This window comes from Adiantum capillus-veneris, chromosome 17, assembly GCF_014529385.1.
Source record: "Adiantum capillus-veneris isolate H3 chromosome 17, ASM1452938v2, whole genome shotgun sequence".
NCBI classification, from domain to species: domain Eukaryota; kingdom Viridiplantae; phylum Streptophyta; class Polypodiopsida; order Polypodiales; family Pteridaceae; genus Adiantum; species Adiantum capillus-veneris.
This window is the reverse complement of record NC_140947.1, coordinates 143,868,311-143,886,679: the sequence shown is the minus strand read 5'-3', so window position 1 is coordinate 143,886,679 and position 18,369 is coordinate 143,868,311.

Below are 18,369 nucleotides of genomic sequence, written 5' to 3'. Positions count from 1 at the left end.
CCAATGAAATCAAGGGAGATTCCCCATTTCAAATTTTGAATAAACAAAGATAGAGAGACATCTATTGAGAGATAGAATTTATACACAGGGAAGTTTATGTGTGGCAGATAGAAAGAGCGATAGAAACAATAGAAGAGAGAGAGAGAGAGAGAGAGAGAGAGGTTTATCAAGGATTAGAACGAGAGTCTGAAGGAATAGAGAGCGGTAGAGATAGAATGTACATAGAGGGAGAGAGGTAGAGATAGAATGTACGTAGAGAGGGGGAGAGGTAGAAATAGAATGTACATAGAGAAGGAAACATTCTCCCCAAAAAAATTAGAGATAGAGATAGAAGGAATAGAGAGAGGTTTATTGAGAGATACTAAGAGAGGAGGAAGAAATAGAGAGAGGAAGAGCGCAGAAAAAAGGAGTAGAGAGAGAGAGATAGAAGAAATGGAGAAAGGTAGAGACAGTGTGAGACAAGGGAGTTTAGAACATGTCTCTCCACCCAACCTTTGCCCTTTAGATAGGCCCCCCCAAGCTCGGTTCAAACTGGCCCTTGGCCTCACATTACTCCCCGCTTCGAGAAGTGTTTTTATCCTCGAAAACAAAAGTGAGATTTTTTTTTTTCAAGAACACCGATGTTTTCCCAAGTGTCACCTTCTTCAAATCTATCTGTTCACTTAACTCACGCTTGTCGATGCACATGATGATGCGTACATAGATCGTGATAATCAAGAATACGCTCATGTTCATGCGGTTGGGCTCCAGGCTCAATGAGTTCAACCAAAATTTGCAGTCGATGACATGGTCGTCCCTATGGAAGCATTTACGTAAATGACTTACATGAAATACCGAATGAATGCGAAAGCGCTCAGGTAGTGAGAGTTTGTAATCCATATCTCCAACTCACTTTAGTATCTTAAAAAACCCATAATATCTCAAAGATAATTTAGGTGTTGGCCCAATCTTTACACTTTCTGAATACTCTGGCACACGCAAAAATACCTCTTTCCCTTCCGTGACAGTAACTTGCCAATGTTTCTCATCAGCATAATTTTTATATCGATCATATGCTTGAAGAACATTTCAATGATGAGCCAGTCCCTGCATTTCCATGTGGTCTTCGAGAAAATCCTTGACTTGTTGAAGTTTTTCATTGCCAACCCCACCATAACTGATGACCTAAGTTGAAAACCATACATAAGCATAAAACAACTAAAACCAACATGCTTAGCACTATTGTAAGCAAACTCGAGAATAGGGATATAATCTTCCTAATCTGATTTCTTTTTGTTAACGTATGCTCTAAGCATATCCTCTAGCACTTGATTAACACGTTCAGACTGACTATCTGTTTTAGAATGATCCTATTGTATACCTAACCATTTAAACACAAATCTCCAAAAATGATTGTTAAACTTAGGATCACGATCACTCACAATATTGTTGGGCAACCCATAGCTAATTGTGGAGTTTTAATTGTGGACTGGGTTGGAATAAGCTTGCAAAGTTTAGTCAACCGATCTACGACCACCCATTCCAAGTCATGACCTCGTAAAGTGGTTGGAACAAACTTACAAAGTTTAGTCAACCGATCTACAACCACCCATACCCTGCCATTGTAAAGAATGAGGATGCAAGAGAGCTACACAAGACAAGCACAAAGCACACAGAGATGGAAAGCTTCTTCTTCTTCGTATAGAAAAGAGAGTACAAAAATGACTAAGTGCTAAAACTGAAAAGTAACACATATGTACATGCGGTCACTAAGTGTGAACTCGCTAGAAGCGTACTAGGCTGGCACTATAGGTGTAGTCCAGCTGTAGAATCACTGGCAGAGATCCTTCGTGTCGGTCACCTAACGCGCCAGTGAGTAAATTCCGTAAGCGGCCAAGACCCGTAGTGGATGCCAGCTCAAGATGTAGAGCTCGACATCTCAACAGTCATGACCTCAAGCTAGGGATACACGCTCATGAGATGGGACAAACACATGTTGCTTTTTGATGAAGAACACTTTGAGGACCACGAGACTCCATTCATACCTTTGATTGGAAAGTTAAGGCTTCATGTTCAAGGGTATGTGGACAAAAAGGATTTTCTCATCTCTCCACTGACGAATGAGAATGTGTTGCTTCGAGACCATGGTTCAATCATATGGCTACTTCTATCAAATTTCCAGAGAGGTTGGTAGCATTTCAGCACAGGGGTATGGACATTACTCTGTGAGTCAATGAGAAGCGGCACGCATGTATCTCATGACTCCTTTGACAAATCAATAAAGAGTTCTATTTCTGCTTACGTGGTAGTTGTCAAGGATGTTCCTAAAAATAATGTTGACTCTTCTAATGGTTCATTAAAAGTAGAAAGTGATTTTCATTCATTTCTAAATAAGCATGCTTATCTTTTTATCGATGACATCCCAAGAGAGTTACCGCCTACCAAGAAGCTCTCCTCCTAACAAGCCTCCTTATCAAGTCTCACTAGCTCAACAAGACGAGATTATGTTACATGTTAACGATCTTGTGCAAAAAGGAATGGTAAGACCTATATCTTCACCATTTTGTTCTCTTATCTTATTAGTGCACAAAAAGGATGGTACATAGAGAATGTGTGTAGACTATCGTGCATTAAACAAGATGACAATGAAGAACAAATTTCCAGTCCCAAGGATTGAGGATTTGTTTGATAAGCTACAAGGATCTACCTACTTTAGTAAAATAGACCTTAAAAGTGGCCATCATCAAATACAAATTGTACCAGAAGATATTCACAGGACAACCTTGAAGACCACCTTTGGCTTGTACAAATATCTTGCCACACCTTTTGGGTTGGCAAATGCTCCAAGCACATTCAATTGAGTGATGGAAAGAATTTTTTGCGTACATAGGGCTTACAAGAGTCTTCTATGATGTAGTCTAAGTCCTTAGAAGAACACAAACGTGTTGGAAATAGGGTTGCACGGAAACACACACAGCTTGGAGATGAAGAAGCTCAAGCCACACAACAAAGAGCAGTATTGCTTAGTGCACAATGGAAAGATTAGTTAGCCCTAGAATGATGGGCGTATATACAATACACGAGGAAAAAACCTCCTAGTGAGGGAAAAAAATGCCCCGACGATTCTAAGTGTGTTCACACTTAGGACCGCACACATCACTACCACATATGTACGATAACAAATTCCCCATGGGAGTGATGTGATGAAGAAGAGCTAGCACATAGAGTACAGGGAAGTGCCATGCCTTGAGCACAAGATCAATCCAGAAAGGGGAGTGAGCCCAAAGCTTTGCGGAAAGCTTTGAAATTCTCACAAGACAATGCCTTTGTGAAAAGATCTGCAAAATTGTCATGTGTTGGCACATAAGCCAAGCTGATCTCTCCTATTGAAAGTCTCTCTCTCACATAGTGATAATGCACCTCAATGTGCATTGTGCTAGGTTCCTTGCAATCGCCAATGCACTCTGACTGTCAATGTAGACAATGTTGGCAATGTCCTATCCAACACCCAAGTTAGCCATAAGGCGTATGAGCCATACACACTAAACCGTAGCTATGAATATTGCCATGTACTCAGCTTCACAACTAGCAGTGGCCACAGTAGGTTGCTTCTTGTTCAACCATGATGTGCATGAACTGTCGAGCATGAAACAAAAACCACTGGTGGACAATCACATGTCTTAATAACTAGCCCAATTCGAGTCCAAAAAAAGAAGCGTGTAAATCTGATCGCAATGATCCCCCGTTGGGATAAAACAAGCCAAGACGTAAAGTTCCACTCAAGTAGTGAAAAATCATCTTGACAACTTGCCAATGCTTAGACCCTAGGCTATGCATAAATCTACTGACTTGTGAGACTACAAAATGAATATCTGGCCTCGTATTGCATACATAAATAAGGCATCCAATAGCAGTTTGACAAAGAGTGACATTGGTAGGATCACCAGCATCATGAAGACTCAATTTTAAACTTGTTTCCTTGGGAGTAGCTATAGTCTTGCAGTCCTCAAGTCCAAACTTACATAGTAATGTTTCTATGTAGCTTGTTTGGCACAGGGCAATACCACCATCACACTCCTTAAACTGTATGCCCATGTAATGGAGTAACAGTCCCAAGTCTTTCATCTTGAAAGTAGCATTGAAATCAGCCTTTGGTCCAATGTCCAGCAAATCATCCACATAGAGAACGATGACAAGAAGCACATCACCCTCACGCTTTACATACAAAGTGCTTTCTGTTGGTGGACTGTTACGAAAGCCTCATTTAACCAAATGAGTGTCAACTTTCTCATACCAAGCACAAGGAAACTGCTTCAACCTGAAGAGTGTCGTACAGTGCGATGTGTGTGGAAAAGGGAAGAAGGAGAAAGAGTGCAAGGTGTGTGGATGGAGCAAGACTTAAGAATGAGCTACCCCTTATTCTTCTTATATGTACAAAAGAATAAGGTGACCAGTGGGTAGACATCCATAGCCTGGGCGACCAAGCAAGGAACAGAGGCCTTTACCCCAACAATCTCCCACTTAACGGCAAATGAGTCGATAAGTGGGTCCTACCAGCAAAACTACTAGTATGTACAAAAAAATAAGTGAAAGACTCTCTCGGCCTATGCCCAGTAGCTCGCTCAATCGATCTACATGCAGTCGTATCGGCTCTAGTGATAGGCGAGCATGTGTATAGCCTGCATATAAATCCCACAGACAACTCTGTATGTTCTGCAAAACTCTATTATGCATCATGCTACTGTCAGTCATCATAGGACTGACAATCCCTACCGAAAATGCTCTCACTGTAGCTACTACGCCAGGCCTTGACACTAGTAGGTCATACATAAACACTCGAATGCTGACAAAATTTGCACATACCTGGCTATCCTAGCCCCTCGTGGTATCTACATGTACTACATCATCAGGACTACCCATCGCATATAGATGTGTCAACACCGACACTCGAATGGCTACATCCCTCTCACCCATAGGCGGAACTGTGCGTCCTCGCACCAACTCATCAGCCTCTAGCATGAGCGTATCAAAGAACTCCATGTCTATTATCTCTGCCCGTGTCTATAGGGAGCAGACCCGTTCTACCTCCACCTGCACAAACTCTAACAACACTTGTTGTGCCTCACTAAAGCACTGTCGCTCTATTTTTGTCTCTATAGAGTCTACTGGCACATCTTGCACAACTAAATGCTATGTCTCATCCTCAAGTCCAAACTTACATAGCAATGTCTCTATGTAACTTTTCTGACACAAGGCAATACCACCATCACACTGCTTAAACTGTATACCCAAGTAATGATGCAACAACCCCAAATCTTTCATCTTGAAAGTAGCATTCAAATCAGCCTTAAATTCAACAATATGTCTCTCATTTGGTCCAGTGATAAGCAAATCATCCACATAAAGAACCACAATGAGAAGTACATCACCCTCACGCTTTACATACAATGTGCTTTCTGTTGGACTGTTACGAAAGCCTCGTTTGACCAAATGAGTGTCAGCTTTCTCATTCCAAGCACGAGGAGATTGCTTCAACCCGTACAAAGCCTTCTTACATCTGCACACTTTGTCCTCTTATCCTTTTATGACAAAACCGCAAGTCTGCGTTACATAAACTTCCTCAAATATGTCACCATTCAAGAAAGCAGTAACAATGTCTAATTGATGTACATCCCAACCAAAATGAGGTGCCGACATAGAAAACGCACAGTAGTCATACAACAAGTGGGAGCAAAAGTCTCTTCATAATCTATGCCTTTTTGTTGTGCATAACCCTTGCAACAAGTCGAGCCTTATGGCGATCGATCTCACCATCCGGCTTATGTTTCAACTTGTAAACCCACTTTGTGCCAATGGCCTTTTTGCCAGGAGGCAAATCACATAAAGTCCATGTGTCATTTTCTATAAGTGCATCATATTCTGATTGCATGGCAGCCATCCAATTTTCTGAATTCTGTGCTCATCAAAAGACAAAGGCTTCTCAACATCATGTAAGCTAGACACAGCCAAAGCATAACAATTTGATGCATAAGATGCATGGCGAGAGCCTGAACGAGTACGACTAGACAAAGGTGCATCCAATTTACTGTCATGCAAAGGGTGCACCAGCCATTTTGGCATACCTCTAGCCTGCTCATTTTCAATCCTTTCCTGATCAAGTACATCATGTATATCTGCATCAGTAATAGGCTGATCTGTAACATTTTCAGAAACCCCCATAGGCTGTACATTTGCCTCATTGGAACTTACATTCGTATTTCCACCACTGAAAAGAGGCAACAAAGTGTCATAAATGTCCTGTGAGCTTACATTACTGTCTCTAGTACATGACAACAAAGGGCTGAACAGAATCTTCCACACACTACATCCCGTGAAACCAGAATTCCTTTTGTTTGCGGATGATACAACCTGTAACCTTTGCTTTCAGCACTATAACCAACAAAAATACATTTGACAGCCTTATCATCCAGTTTTCTGTGTTGTGTTTGTGGCACCAAGGCATATGCCAAACAGCCAAAAATACGTATGTGCTCAATAGAAGGCTTTCTATCATGCCATGCTTCATACGGAGTAATAGACTGCAAAGCTTTTGTAGGACACTTGTTTAGTACATAAGTGGCACACATGATGGCCTCAAGCCAAAAAGAATGCGGCAAAACTTGACTTTTGACCATACATCATGCTATTTCCGTAAGTGACATGTTTTTCCTCTTAGCAACACCATTTTGTTGAGGTGTATAAGGCACTGTACATTGGTGTTTTATCCCACAACTAGCCAAAAATGCATTGAATTCACGACACATATACTCCCCCCCTTAATCGGAATGGAGGGTGCCCATAGTACATTTCGAGACATTTTCAGCCATAGCCAGAAATTGTTTGAATCACGTAAAAACTTTGGACTTCGCTTTAAGCAGAAATACCCGTGCATGCCTTGAGTAATCATCAATGAAAGTCACGAAGTAAAGGTAATTGCCCAAGGATGGAGTGTGCATGGACCCATAAACATCATTATGCACAGCTGAAACCTGCATGTGACCCGAACTGAACCATCCTTTGGAAACTTAGAATGTTAAATCTTACCCAAAATACAGCCTTCACAAACATGTTTGATAGGTGCTTCAAGAGGCGGCAAAGAAGCAACCATATCAGATTTCTGCAAACGCAGCAAACTGGTAAAATTCAGATGACCAAAACGTGCATGCCAAAATTTTGCATCTAAAATAGCCCTTGAATCTGCAACTGCATTTGCAAAATTTTGTCCACACTTGTCATACAAAGTGAGCTTATACAGCCCACGACACAAAAGCCCAGATGCAACAATTTCATCACCAAAACTGAGATCATGAACTGTACATCTGTCATCCACAAATTTGATTACAAGCCCAAGTCTAGCAAGTGCAGATACAGACAAAAGATTCTTCTTGATCCCAGGTACATAAAGTGCATCAACAAGAGTGAAAGAATTGCCATTTGCAGCAGTAAGCACAATCTTTCCAACTCCCTAAACCAAATAAGAGGGATTGTTGGCACAAGTGACTGAATTCCCATGAGGGACAGACTCGAGAGAGGTGAACAATTCACGATGTGAGGTAATGTGCTTTGTAGCACCACTATCGAAATACCACACATGTGAATTTGCAGCAACTGACAAGCATACATCATGGACAATAGGATTGTTAGTGCACTCTGTGCTAAAGGCCCATTATGCATCAACATTACCATTAGAGTCTCCTTTTAGAGAAGACTCAACAATGGCTGCATTTGTAGTGGAACCAACATTTGCAGTGGAACCACCCTCTTTCTTCTTAGCCTCTTTAGCCTTCAACTTAGGACACTGCTTGATCAAGTGATCATTAGCTTTACAATAATGGCAACGCATCTTCTTTTTGCCCTTATCACCAGAATTTTCAGACGAATTGTTGTCAGCAGAAGCATTAGGAACAGAAGTTTTGCCACTCGCAGCAGAACCATAAGAAGTGGTTGCATTGATGTTACCACCCTTTTTTTGAAAAGCAATAAAGCATGTTCATATGCACGCTGCCTAGTCTTGTATTTTCTGGAAAGTAACTCTTGCAATAGCAACGTGCATAATGCATCAAACTTGACAACTTCAGGATTTACTTGGGTCTTCGGTCTCCAAGTACTAGCAAAAGTCTGGTAGGAATCTGGAAAGGCATCAAGAACAGTCTGCACAAGGGAACTATTTGAAATGACCACCTGCAGAAATAAGTTGCTCATTGATATCCCTGACACCAGCAAGAAACGTGTCCATATCATCTTCCTCATGCATAATCTTTGACTCCAGCTCTTTACGCAGCAAAGCAATTTTAGCCTCATTGCGACTTGCATAAAGACTAGCCAATATATCCCAAGCTTGTTTTGCAGATTCTGATGAACAAAAGTGAGGAACAATGGTGCACTTCACAGACAACACAATCAATGCATGAGGCTGCGCATCCTTTACATCCCAACGAGCTTGTTCTACCGTAGGCAAAACAACTCTAATAGCAGCAATCCTTGCAGCAAGACCTGCAGCATCCTCAACATCGTCTGCATCCTCAGAACCACGACGTACATCACTGCCCTACACAATATTCCAGACGCCCTTTGACACAAGAACGTGTTGCATCATATAAGCCCACATAGGGTAATTGTCCCCTTCCAACCTATCCTCAACAGCAAACATCTTGAAGACATATGTGTTGTTGTCAGCCATGGTAAATGCTGCACCTGATGTGAAAACTGCCCAAAAATAGGAGAAATGAAGCAGAAACAACACGTGTTATATAGCACAAATCGTAGAAGACTGTAAGGCACCTGTTATGCAGAAATCGGCACTGACAGAAATTCTGCACAAAATGACGAAATTGCATGTGCAGACCTGCTTGTAGTGGAAACGGAGGCCGAAATGAGCCCGAATCAGAAATCTGAGTAGACTAAGCTCTGCGAGCTTGCCCAAAATATTTGTCGATCTATGAACGCTCCCCAAACCTCAGTGTAATCGGAGAAAGTGAGCAGGCGTGTGCTGGAGCAGTTGGCGATTAAGCCCGGGAGGACGTAACCTGCTCTGATACCAATTGTTGGAATTAGGGTTGCAGAGAAACACACACAGCTTAGAGATGACGAAGGAAGCTCAAGGCACACAATAGAGAGTGTGTTACTTAGTGTGCAATGGAAAGATAGATAGTCCTAGAGTGATGGGAGTATATACAATGCTTGGGGGAAAAAAACCTCCTAAAGAGGGAAAAAATGCCCCGACGGTCCTAGTGTGTTCACACACATCACTACCACATATATATGGTAACAATTCTAGAGAGCAGCTTTTAGCACAATTTTGTGCAGTTTCATGGTATGTATGCATGTGTGTACACAGCTTGAGCTAGGTATAGCTCGTAGGGTAGCAGATCCACATGTTTACAACGTTTTTTAGACAGGTATAGGTCCATAGGGTCACTCGTACATGAGTGAGCAAGCTCGCCAAGCTTTTGGTAGTGCATGTATACCATTTGTGGATCTGTTTACTGAGACACCGAGTATCTGTTCTCATGTGGTTTTGGTGAGATTTTTTTGCGTTCACTCAGTTTTCAAGGGAAATTCGACTGGATTTTTCATAGATTCTCACCATGTTTTATGCATATATGCAAGTTTACTCTCTGATGGTTTAGTGGTTCAGTTTGACTCCCACTTTGATAGTGATCGAGTGTTCACTCTCATTTGACAGGTTTTGTCAACCTTGTACACAATCTCACAAGAGTGAGAGTTGCATATGCTCGTGTGGCTACAAACTTTGCGGGTCACAGATTTCACAGGTTTTTTGTATATTTTCTACATGTAGTTTCTATTGTGGGATGCGTTTTGAGCTAGTTTGCTCACTGCTTGCGTACATGGTTATGCGCTTTATGCTCAATTCAGTTGTTTGTCCCAAATTGTATGCTTGTAGATCTAGCGAATTGTGGAGCTATTTTTATTGCATATGTGAGCATCGATTTTGATGCAGTTGATCATGCTTTTCATGATTGTGTAGTGGTCGAATTATCTCCCACTTTGTTGCCAGTTTGGCATGGCTTATGATAGAGATTGTACTTGAGTTTTTTGCTTAGTTTACAAGGGAGACTCTACCATATTTCTCCCAGGATTTATCGCCATAGTTTGGTTCTTGACATTCACTTATGGTTGCAGATATGTGTGACAGTTTAGAGTCTACAATGATGACTTGTTAGAGATGGTGGTCTTGTTCTTGCCGATATATGCGATGTTGGCATTGTGGTCACATAGAGCACATTAGGAACCGTTGTTTTAGACATATGAGGCAGCCGTGGAGATCTATGTGTGGTGCAGATGGGGTTTTGACGCATGCTAGAGTGGTGGCTTCATATGCCAGTGACAGTGATGTAACGTTTCCCTTTAACATTCCTCTTGCTTACATGTCTTTGAGAGGTGACACTTCTCCATGTTGGTTGCTAGATGAGGATGCAATTTTCCACATCACACCACATCGTGACTGGTTTCGCACCGTCTCTAGTCGAAGCTTTGGTTGTGTGCACTTGGCTGATGGTTTGGCGTTTGACATTGCAAGTGCAGGAGATGTTTGCTTTTCATTGCCCAATGGTGCATCATATACGCTACGACATGTGCAATATGTTCCTCAGCTGAGACATAATTTGATTTTAGTGAGACAGTTAGAAAAACATGGGTGTCAAATATTGCTTAGAGAGCAGTCTTTCCAGATGCATTGCAGTTCATTAGTGATTGCTAGAGGAGCCCTCAATTTCATGGTATATCCTATGCATGTATCTGAGGTTCGAGACAACATGCTCTCAATTTTGTTCTTGGCATGCATTAAGCGAGAGACGAGACGTGTCTCCTTCGCACGAGTGAGATCCACCATGCTCAAACTGTTGTTGGCTGCCTCATTTATGTATGCAACACGAGGCCGGATATTCAGTTTGCAGTCTCACAGGTCAACAGATTTATGCATAGCCCAGGGTCTAAGCATTGGTAGGCTGTTAAGAGGATTTTTCGCTACCTTAGTGGCACTTTACATCTTGGCTTGTTTTATCCCAAGGGGGGATTGCCGCCAGACTTACATGCTTTTTCAGACTCAGATTGGGCTGGTTGTTTTGACACGCGAGTGTCCACGAGTGGTTTTTGTTTCATGCTTGGCAGTTCATGTATATCATGGTTGAGCAAGAAGCAACCTACTATGGTCACTTCGAGTTGTGAGGCTGAGTACAGGGCAGTTTTCACAGCTACGGTTGAGTGTGTATGGCTCAGACGCCTTATGGCTAATTTGGGTGTTGGACAGGACACTGCCAACACTATCTACACTAACAGTCAGAGCGCATTGAGGTGCATTACCACTATGTCAGGGAGAGGCTCTCAGTAGGAGAGATCAGCTTGGCTTATGTGCCAACACAGGACAACCTTGCAGATCTTTTCACAAAGGCATTGTCTCGTGAGAAGCTTGAAGCTTTCTGCCAAGCTTTGGGCTTACTCCCCTTTGTGGATCGATCATGTCCTCACGGCATGGCACTTCCCTTTACTCGTGTGCCAGCTCTCGTTCACCGCATCACTCTAGGGGGGATTTGTTACTATATATATGTGGTAGTGATGTGTGAACACACTAGGACCGCCGGGGCAATTTTTCCCTCTTTAGGAGGTTTTTCCCCCCAAACATTGTATATACGCCATCACTCTAGGGCTATCTATCTTTCCATTGCACACTAAGTAACACACTCTCTATTGTGTGCCTTGAGCTTCCTTCGTCTTCTCCAAGCTGTGTGCGTTTCTCTGCAACCCTAATTCCAACAGGAATGCCCCGAACAATCATACATAGTCTACACTAGAAGAAAGCACAAACTGTGAGCAAAATAGCCAGAAATTTGGCACACCACCTCATCGACCGATAAGCACGTCGATCAAAAGCCAAGCGCAAAGCACAATCAACCAACTGCGTGTGGTTGAAATCGTCATCAGAGAGTCGTGCTCACACAAAAAATTGCTTTGAATTGGTCCATTGGACCCTCTATGCATCGGTGTGTGCCACCGAATCTGGAAACTAGGAGTACCATCGTAGCCAAAATGTTGTGGAGACTATGTCAGAGCCGGGCCGCTCCGGATGGGGGCTAGAGGAGAGCCGATGTCGTTCTCGCTCATTTGTCTCCTACTGGGTCAAGGCTGGAAAGCAGAGGGTGATGGGGGATGGCCGTCAGAGCAAATCCGCTCTGGAATGGTCAAGGTAAGAAAGCCGATGGCGAGGCTATGCTAGAGGAAAGCCCAACCGCTCTCGCTCAAGGCTAGGAAAGTGCTTGATGCCGCCTTCCACCACCAGACAAAAGCATTGATGTTGTAGCTGCCTAAATCGGTGTCGAAACCGATGCACCGAGGCGACGTCAATCATCAATGCTCGAAGTATGTGCCGAGCCGTCGAAGAACGTTGAAAATCAATGCCAAGAAGAAGCGAAGCCGTCCAAGAGAAACTCTCTCAACAGGGATTTCCTAGCTCTCCGATGCCGAGAGCTGCCGCAAATCACCAATGCAGAGCGAAGGCAAACCAAAAATGTCGAATCACCAAGAAGGGGTCGATGTCGCCTCCCGCCGTCGGACGGGAGTGTAGCCATCCAAGAGCTACACACTGTCTCACACTCTAGCGGAAGCTAGAAAAAAAAATCTCTCTCTCTTTTGGTTGTCAAACCGGTGTGTGCGCATGGCAATGTACCCTCACACACGCCTTTATAATAATGAAAAAACAATCTTTTTCTTCTTTCTCTGGATTTGTGTAAAATTCTGACAACTGCTTCTTCTCTATCAACAAGGTGAGGACTCACGATGGCCTGTTGAAGGTAAGGGGGGGAGGAAAGATTTATCAAAAGTAGGTCTTAATCAGTGTTACAATTGTATTGTTTTAATATAAAATTGTATTGTCCATATACAGGTGAAATAAAAAGATCCATTTAATATTATACAATTTAAATAACATTTAAGATAAGTCTGAATCATGTCATTTTTTTATTTCCTTCTAGTCGGTACCCGTTACTCGCAAATGGCTTATATATTATGAAGGGGCCCCAATAATAAGGTAAATGGTACACATTGCACATCATTGTTTTGAAACAAAATAAAAAAAGAAGGAAATAAAATAAAAGACACATTAAAAATCAAAACAAAAGAATAATATAATGCCTTCAAATAAGCATAGAAAATAATTAAACAATTTAGTGAAGTGATTCTTTTTTTGAAATGTTCAAATGAGATAATCGTTTATCAATACCTCAGTGTTTGAGAAAGGTGTGTCTGAGCTTAAGCTTAAGCCAATTGAAAATCGATATTAGCCGCTTGCAAAAAACGGCGAAGGAGAAAAAACCCGATAAAATATACTAGAGAATAGTTCGAATATTTTGCAAATTTGAAAATTTCTACTAGTGTTTCCATTTGGTATTTGTATAAGGAGGAAACTTGCCACTTAAACAAAAAGACTTTCTTGAAGACTACATCATAAGATCAAACTCCAATGAATACTTTGTTTAATGTTTTGATCTCTAAAGTCGTTTTCAAGCATGCGGACAAAGTAAATGCTGCTTGGAGAATAGCTTTCTATTCCAAAGTTTAAGCTTTCTATTCACAAGACTTTTGAATCCCTTAGGGACACTTGTCTCTCAAAGTAGGCTCAAAGAAGGTAATGTAAGGAAATGAAAGGGACAACAAAGATATTTTACAAAGACCCTTGCCATGTAGCGCTCATCTAGCCAAAGAATCCAACGGCCTCAGTATTGCAACAACTTTGCACAATGAACCCTATGGCCTTCCACATGCCAAAAAACTTGTGTATGTGTGTGCGTGTGTGCATCATACACACACAATTCCCCTAAGCTCTAATTTTTCCCCTTTTGCTTTGATTTTGCCATCGACTGTAGATGTAGCTTTTACTGCTCAATTTGCTTCCAAGCTTGTCTAAAGGTTCAAAAGCTTTAGAAAGCCCTCCAACAATTGCTCACTGTCGGCTGCTAGTGTCGCCAAAATTTGAAGTTAGGATGCTATTTCAAGGCTTCGATTTTCACTCACTGCCCAAAATCCAGCCCCCATCTCAAGCTTGATTGCTCGATTTCCTGCTTAATTGGACTGCCTGCTAATCTTGCCAAACTCTGCTCTCAACTTACTCAATTCAGCTGCTCATCATGGGTGTCTGATTTCCCTTGCTTGCTTTTAAGCTCTTAAAGCTTGAAGCTTGAGTTCCTCTGTCTTTCTCGTTCTATCGAGACCTGGAACAAAACTATTGTTGAGCATATGGGGATTCGACCTCACTACATCCACACGAGACTCTCTCACTAACCATCTGAACTGACCTCTCATGATGTCTATGCATCGACTCTCTAAAACCAAAAAAAAAAATCTTAGCTCAGCGGCTCTTGTTGACGGGGCTTGCTGAATTTTGGCAGATGTTTGCAAGGCAGCTCTCTCCCAGGCACGCGCTCTAAGGAAACTGTGTGTAGGTTGTTGTAGGGAAGGCTTGTTCCTCTCCCCCAATTCTCGTCAAGCAGCTGCAGGGCAGATATGTCTGCACCGTTGCTATGCATGCGGCAGTCTAGGCTACCAGGCAGTAGTATGTCGGACAGAATAGGGAGTGGAAAAAGGGGCAAGCAAAATATTAACGAGAGGATCGTTGCAGATTCCTGCTAAAATGGGAATTTTCAAAAATCGTAGGTACATACTCGTTGCTCTCTCGATCTCCAAGCTTTCAAATATTTTTTTTCTCACTTGCCAAGATTGACTCTCTTCAAGCTTTCAAGCTCTAAGCTTTCCAAAAAGCTTCTCAAGACCTACTGCACACTGCCCGACATGTTATATTCGACTTGCTCAAGCTCTGCATACTTTTTTTAATTCCTATAGAGATCCCCAATTTGCTTCAAGATTCCCTTGTTTCGAGAGGGACGGCCCACGTCGGGACCTCCGAGCTCCAAGATCCGTTTGGATCTCTTGCAATCCAGCTCCTCCATGTCAGATCTACCGCTGCCAAGCTCGAGTTCAAGCTCCAAGCTCCGCCATAGCCGGCGAGCTCCATCACTTTTGTGCCGACCTGATCCCTGTCGTGGCTATGATATCAGCTGAAGAGTGCCGTGCAGTGCAGAATGCGTGCGGTGCGCTGCGTGCGGGAAGGGGAAGAAGGAAAAAGAGTGCAAGGCATGTGGGTGGAGAAAGACTCAAGAATGAGCTGCCCCTTATTCTTCATATATGTACAAAAGAATAAGGTGGTAATTGGGCGGGCGCCCATAGCCTGGGTGACCGAGCAAGGCGCAGAGGCCTTTACCCCAACACAACCCATACAAAGCTTTCTACAGCTTCACACTTTATCTTCTTGTCCCTTTATGACAAAATTATGAGGCTACGTTACATAAACTTCCTTAAATATATCACCATTCAAGAAAGCAGTAACAATATCTGATTGATATACATCCCATCCAAAATGAGTTGCCAATGCACATAGAAAACGCACTGTAGTCATAGGAGAAGTGGGAGCAAAAGTCTCTTCATAATATATGCCTTTCTGTTGTGCATAACCTTTTGCAACAAGTTAAGCCTTATAGCAATCAATCTCACCATTTCGCTTACGTTTCAACTTGTAAACGCACTTCGTACCGATGGTCTTTTTGCCAGGTAAATCACATGAAGTCCATGTGTCATTTTCTATAAATGCATCATATTCTTATCGCATGGCAGGCATCTAATTTTCAGAATTTTGTGCTTCATCAAGAGACAGAGGTTCGTCTACAGCACAAAAGCTAGAAATAGACAACGCATAACATTTGATGCATAAGATGCATAGCAAGGATGACTAGACAAATGTGCATCGAATTTACTATCCCGCAAACTATGCACCAGCCATTTTGGCATACCTCTAGTCTACTCATTCTTAGCCCTTTCCACATCATGTACATCTAAATCAGTAATAGGCTGATCCATAGCATTTTTTGAAACCCCTATAGGTTGTACATTTGCCTCATTAGAATTTACATTCAAGTTTCCACCACTGAAAAGAGGCAACAAACTATCATAATTATCATGTGAGCTTACATTATTGTCTCTAGTACATGACAATAAGGGATGAACAAAATTTTCCACAAACACAACATCTCGTGAAACCAAGATACATTTTGTTTGCGTTTACCACTGGCAGAAGAACCATGAGAAGTGGCTGCATTGCTATTACCACCCATTCTTTGAGCAGCAATAAAGGCTTGTTCAACTACATGTTGTTTAGACTTTTTTATTTGGAAAGTGACTCTTGCAACAACAATGTGCATAATGCATCAAACTTGACAATTTATGGATTTCCTTGGGTCATAAGTCTCCAAGTACTAGCAAAAGTCTGGTAAGAATCTGGCAAAGCATGAAGAATAGTCTGCACAAGGGAACTTTCATAATGAATTCGCCTACAAAAATGAGTTGCTCATTAATATCCTTGATGCCAACAAGGAAAGTGTCCATGTCATATTCCTCATGCATAATCTTTGACTCCAACTCTTTACGCAACAATGCAATTTTAGCCTCATTGCGACTTGCATAAAGACCAACCATAATATTCCAAGCGTGTTTAGCTAAGCGAATGTGAGAAATAATAGTGCGATTCACATGTAATGTAATCAATGCATGAGCCTGCACATTTCTACCATCCCAACGAGCATGCTCAACCGTAGGAAAAATAGCTCTAACAACAACAATCTTGCCACCAAAGCCTTCAACATCCTCAACAACGTCTCTATCCACAAAATCTAGACGAACATCAATGCCATGCACAACATTTCAAATGCCCTTTGACATAATAATGTAAGCCCACATTAGGTCATTGTCCCAATCCAATTTATCCTCAACAACAAACATCTTGAACACATGTTGCATCATGTACGCCCACATTGGGTAATTGTCCCCATCCAATTTATCCTCAACATCAAACATCTTGAACACATATGTGTTGTTGTCATCCATGGCAAGTGCTTGCACCTGATGTGAAAACTGCCCGAAAACTGTTGGATTTAGGGTTGTAGAGAAACGCACACAGCTTGGAGAAGACGAAGGAAGCTCACGGCACACAATAGAGAGTGTGTTACTTAGTGTGCAATGAAAAGATAGATAGCCCTAGAGTGATGGGCGTATATACAATGCACGAGGGAAAAAACCTCCTAAAGAGGGAAAAAATGCCCCGGCGGTCCTAGTGTGTTCACACATCACTACCACATGTATATGGTAACAAATCCCCCCTGGAGTGATGCGGTGAACGAGAGCTGGCACATGAGTAAAGGGAAGTGCCATGCCCTAAGGACATGATCAATCCACAAAGGGGAGTAAGCCCAAAGCTTATTGCGGAAACCTTCAAGCTTCTCACGAGACAATGCCTTTGTGAAAAGATCTGCAAGGTTGTCCTGTGTGGGCACATAAGCCAAGCTGATCTCTCATGTTGAGAGTCTCTCCTTGACATAGTGGTAATGCACCTCAATGTGCTTTGTGCAAGCATGAAAAACTGGATTCCTTGCAACTGCCAATGCGCTCTGACTGTCAATGTAGATAGTGTTGGCAGTGTCCTGTTCAACACCCAAATCAGCCATAAGGCCTCTGAGCTATACAAACTCAACCGTAGCTGTGAAGACTGCCCTGTACTCAGCCTCACAACTCGAAGTGGCCACAGTAGGTTGCTTCTTGCTCAACCATGATATAGATGAACTGTCAAGCATGAAACAAAAACCACTTGCGAACACTCTCGTGTCAAAACAACCAGTCCAATCTAAGTCTGAAAAAGCATGAAAGTATGGCGGCAATGATCCCCCCTTGGGATAAAACAAGCCAAGATGTAAAGTGCCACTAAGGTAGCGGAAAATTCTCTTGACAGCATGCCGATGCTTAGACCTTGGGCTATGCATAAATCTGCTGACCTGTGAGACTGCAAATTGAATATCTGGCCTCGTGTTGCATACATAAATGAGGCAGCCAACAGCAGTTTGATAAAGAGTGACATCAACAGGATCACCAGCATCATGTAGACTCAACTTCAAACCTGTTTCCATGGGAGTGGCAATAGGTTTACAATCCTCAAGTCCAAACTTACATAGCAATGTCTCTATGTAACTTTTCTGACACAAGGCAATACCACCATCACACTGCTTAAACTGTATACCCAAGTAATGATGCAACAGCCCCAAATCCTTCATCTTGAAAGTAGCATTCAAATCAGCCTTAAATTCAGCAATATGTCTCTCATTTGGTCTAGTGATCAGCAAATCATCCACATAAAGAACCACAATGAGAAGTACATCACCCTCACGCTTTACATACAATGTGCTTTCTGTTGGACTGTTACGGAAGCCTTGTTTGACCAAATGAGTGTCAGCTTTCTCATAC